Genomic DNA, 5,478 nt, shown 5'->3' with positions numbered 1-5,478 from the left:
CATGTGACAAATAAAATTTGATTTGAGTTATTAGGCTACTTTTTAAATTTTTGGCAAACATCTCTTTTCCACAAAAAAAAAAGAAGTTATCTGTGCTCGAAGGTCGTGACTGCTTAAAACATGTAAGCAATTCAATATGCTTACTAGTTTCTCCTATAGGAAGTAGAAGATTGAATCATATGAATTCTGTGACATTCAATTTTGGCACAATACAGGCATGTTACTGGCAAGCTGAAAAATGTCAAAGGCTCACACAGCATAGGTAGAGGAAAACTAGATTATCCTGTTACCTTAGGGATGACAAAGGAAATCAAGGTTTAATGTAGCAGTGTCCAGAAACAGAAAGAAACTCCTACTATCTGGTATAGAATGTATAATATAGCAGGTGAAAGAAGTAGAATAATAACATTGTTAAGAGCAGTTAAGAAACAAGGCAGGAAGCTCAGCCAACAAGGGTGTAGCCCAAAAGTAATTATAGATGAAAATAAAACAACTATTCAGCATGTGAACCTATTCAACCTGAAACGATATTCAACCTGTGAAGACTTGTCAGCTCCATGATTGACTTGCCTATTCTTCAAACTCAATTTGAATCTTGAAAGGAATCAGTATGAGCATTTGGAAAAGTAAAAAGCTAAGTGAGACACCGACAGGTTAGATTCCTCATAGATATTCAGCTCTCTTGTTTCATCACAGTCAGGCCTATACAGCACAATCAGAGGCAAACCTCCATAGCCTGCAATCAGCTCCAAATTCCTCCATTCCATGCACCAACTACCATCCAAATCATGGTAAGAATAATATCTACCCTGAGGGAAAGCGCAAGTGTGCATCCCAAATTGCACTCTATTCCCTTCATAGTGCACTAATTCTGACCAGGGCTCTGGTCACAAGTAGTGCACTATATGGCATTAGGGAATAGGATGCCACAAGACAGGATATCCTATTTCTACAACGAGCTCATTTATCTCAGTTGATAACTTGACTCCTTTCTCAAACCACTACCTCTCACTACAGGGGGAAATTAATTGTGAATATTCAAATAAATAAATGGGAACTGGGTTTGGTGGTCAGCCCCTGTATCAGCGAGGAGATAAATCCCTCTATAGTCAAATTTCTTATACAGTATATACATTGTTTTTAATTAAACATTAAATTCGCTATTAGCCCATAGAAACGCAGTGTCTGTCCTATATCTGAGAGATATAAGAAAGCTAAGGATTGTTTATTATTTGTTCATTTGTTTTTACCGGGGAATGACCTGTATACGTTTGACCTGGAAATGCCCTATTCACTTCCATACATTTTTCATCCCGGTACTGGATTACCTTCAGACAAGTCTTGTGAGGCTTGTGGGCGTAGTAGAGTAAAACAACGAACATGAATTGTGGTGGTCATATAGCCCATAGCCCACATTTTCGTGAGAAGACCGATTTTCAGGATGTCTCCTGGTCCGACAAACACTGTAGCTCTGCTACCTTCCACCCCAGATGTGGAAGGCCGACATGGCCGGAGACGGTGGATTGAGACGCAACCCATGCAAAAAAAACATATCTCTAGCTTAAACATACGGATTTTGATGGGGATTTGTATATTATGCTAATTAGATTCCCACGAGGGCGCGGACATCGACTCTAGGGTGCTGACCTGCATTCCAAATAGACCATATACGCATCCAAAATGGAACTCCATTCACTATATGGTGCACTAGGGCCCTGGTCAAAAGTAGTGCACTAGGGAATAGGGTGCCATTTTGGATGCAGGCCATGACGATCTTCTGCCCACTCAGTAAAATGTTGCAGCATCATTATTTTGAGTGAGCTGTGGACTCCGATGCCAGCATTGCAATTCTCTTCGAGGCAAATTAAATGTTCTTTAATGACACCTGTTGTGTTTTACAATGTCAAGTCATATTGGACGGCAATTAAGCATACGATTTTCATAGATTACAGACAACAAAGACACACAACAAGCAGTGGTGTAATGATGCCTGGAGAAGTGGGTATACTCAAATTTTGCCAAAACTTTACTGAATGGCCCGCCCGGCGAAGGAAAGGTGCCCTGTGTGAAAAAGTCTATGACAAACAGTAACATACACTCTGAATAACCTAAAATGATCAATCGCATATTGTTCTTTCAATCAGGCCAATCCAAGCTGCACTGTGCAAGTAGACTAACAGGAGGCCTACTATTGAAATAGATAAATGAGGCTGTCAACTGAGTCAGAGGTTTCAGATTTTTCCCAAAATGTTCAGGTTTTCCCTCTCAAAGTCATACTTTTGTAATATATATATTTTTAAGTATGTTATAACTCCACAACAATGCTTAAACCACACCAGGAGACCACTTTTGAGGTCTGGGAAAAATCTAAGATAGATTAGATTTTTTTGTGTTGTTACCCTTTAATTCAACTGAGCAGGCACCTACCACTGTTCAAATCAAATCAAATTGTATTGGTCACATACACATGGTTAGCAGATGATTAGCAGTTAATGCGAGTGTAGCGAAGTGCTTGTGCTTCTTGTTCCGACCGTGCAGTAATATCTAACAAGTAATCTAACAATTTCACAACAACTACCTTATACACACAAATGTAAAGGTGTCACGACTTCCGCCGAAGTCGGCTCCTCTCCTTGTTCGGGCGGCGTTCGGCGGTCGACGTCACCGGCTTTCTAGCCATCGCCGCTCCATTTTTCATGTATCCATTTGTTTTGTCTTGTTCCCTGCACACCTGGTTTTCATTCCCCAATCAATCTACATGTATTTATTCCTCTGTTCCCCATCATGTCTTTGTGTAAGATTGTTTGTGTTACGTGTGTATTGTTGACGCGCAAGACTGGCTTGTTTTTTCCATGTTATTTTTCCCGAAGATGTTTATTGTTAAACATAATTGTTTTGCTCGTTTTGCACTTTTGCCTAAATAAAGTGTGTGCCTGTTAACAAATCTCTGCTCTCCTGCACCTGACTTCGCTACCAGTACGCACACATTCTGACAAAAGGAATGAATAAGAATATGTACATATAAATATATGGATGAGCAATGGCCGAATGGCATAGGCAAGATGCAGCAGATGGTATAGAGTACAGTATATACATATGAGATGAGTAATGTAGGGTATGTAAACATTATATAAAGTGGCATTGTTTAAAGTGGCTAGTGATACATTTATTACATAAAATGTTTAATTATTAAAGTGGCTAGAGATTTGAGTCAGTATGTTGGCAGCAGCCACTCAATGTTAGTGATGGCTGTTTAGCAGTCTGATGCCTGGAGAAGAGGGTATACTCAAATTTTGGCAAAAATCTATAAAATCTCACACAGTTGCCCTTTAATTCAATTGTGCGTGTAGCAAGAGACCATAGTAGTGTTACTGTACAATGTAGGCCTACAGTCATGGGCAGACTGGAACCCAAAATCCCTAATGTAATTCATAACACACCGGCCCATTTTTGTCACGGAAGCACCCACACCAGGCCATTTTCTTCCCCTTGAGGCCCTCATAATTATCCAGATAATTATAATTTTGCTAAAGAAAACACTAAGTTAGACAAGTCCGCTAGGCAAAACAATTGACCAGCCATCTGGCATTTGCCCGAAATGCCAGATGGCCAGTCTGCCCCTGTGTGTTGGTAGAGTACAGTATACATGTGATGGAAAAACAATTGCCTTTCCGATTGATACAAATCATGATGATATCATTCAGCCAGGTAGACCTACTTTGCAGTCAACATTAAATTGGGAGGGTTTTTTGGAAAAGCCTTTAACATTTTCATTCAAACAGCACATGATGACTGAATTGCACATTACAAAGATTCAACCAAGACTTCGGACCAAACTTTTTCAATGTCTGGCTTGCATACCCATTGTTGCCTTAGTTAGCAATTACTGGTAGATATCATAAGTTGAAACGTCTTTCTTACCTACCCTACTGGCTACCGATGAGTTGCTCCATGAGACAGCCAGTTGAGAGCTGGGCCCTCTTGCTGCCTGATATTAAAAACCTCTCTCAAACCCTCTCTATGACCCTGGGACACAGAGGCCCAAACTTTAGAGAGAAACTCTCCAACCCAGCAGAGCCTACCATCCCCCAGTTTCACACCTCTGGCCCTTGGAAACTCTGTCGCTAGGGGCAATACTTTCCTGACCTGTGTCATGTGACATGGTCAGCCAATCATTGGCCTAGCCAGGGGCAGGAGAACCCCCAACACAATCTCTGAACTCTTCAGTTGCATTTTGGAGCCCAGGTTGAGCACAGCCTATGTAAACCCCTGGCTTCACACAACTCATCAGTTGGACCTTTCTTCCACTAGTCTATTCTCCTTCCTGTTCACTGTGTGTGTGCCTGTCTTGAGTGTGTCAATAAACGTGTGTTCTGTACACCTGTTTCTTACTGGTCATTTCCATCTTCTTACCGGGACGCTGGGACAGTTGCACATATAATCTAAACTGGCACCTCTATTAGAGTCCACCACCAGTTGGTGGCACTCTTTTTCACCTGCGTATAGCCCCCACTACACCACTACATACAGGTACGTTGCACCTTATCACAAATCTAAAGTCCAGGGGAAAGTGGATTGAGATGCCTGGGCACTGTGCTTTTCAGCGGCTGTGGTGCTGAATCAGGTCCGGGGCGCTGTCCATGGTGCTGAATGGTTGTGCGCTGGTATTAGGGCACAAGAGATTCCCACAGGCTAGTTAGATGTGTTCATTCTACCTGCGGCTTCCAAAAGTGCGCAACTGCAGCCTGCAATTTGGGGCGTTTCTGCATGTGGACATTCCTGCATCTGCAGGAATCCCCCCCATCGAGCATCCCATTGGTTCCTGCATGAATGCTCCTCGGGGGTGAAGGACACTGTCTAGCGGTCGCCCCCGCCTCCCGCTAGCACAGCAGACGGGAGGCTAGGGCAACACCGTATGCTAGCTATCTAGCTAGCTTGCTAGTTAGCGACACCATGTGTGAGCTTGCTAGTTAGCTAGCACATTATTTCACCCCCGCCTCCCGCCTGCTGTGTACCAGAGAATACTGTGCCCAACCGGTTGGGTGAAGGACACTGTGTACCGGTCGGCCCTGTCTCCCGCTAGCACAGCAGATGGGAGGTTAGAGCGACACTGTGTGCTAGCTAGCTAAATAGTTAGCAACACCCTGTACTAGCTAGTGCATTAATGCCGCCTACCGTACTGAAGAGTCGCCGCCTCCCGCCTGTCCTAACTTAAAAATGTACCAATAGAAGTATAAAGAGGGGTTCCTGCAAATGCAGGAATGCCCACATGCTGGGATGCCCCAAATTGCAGGCAGCAATTAGACATCATTGCTTCTACAGTTTAAGTTACAACAAAGATTAGTGACCTAGCAATAGCCTAGTATCCAGCATCCACATCACGTGTGCCAAAAATATACCAACAACTGATGCAACGAGGAGCAATAGCAGGGATAAATGCACTTTGTCCAGTAACAGTGACACTTGTAGGGTAGTGAC

The sequence above is a fragment of the Salvelinus alpinus genome, chromosome 5 (assembly GCF_045679555.1).
Source record: "Salvelinus alpinus chromosome 5, SLU_Salpinus.1, whole genome shotgun sequence".
In the NCBI taxonomy this organism is placed as follows: domain Eukaryota; kingdom Metazoa; phylum Chordata; class Actinopteri; order Salmoniformes; family Salmonidae; genus Salvelinus; species Salvelinus alpinus.
This window is presented reverse-complemented; position numbering follows the sequence as displayed.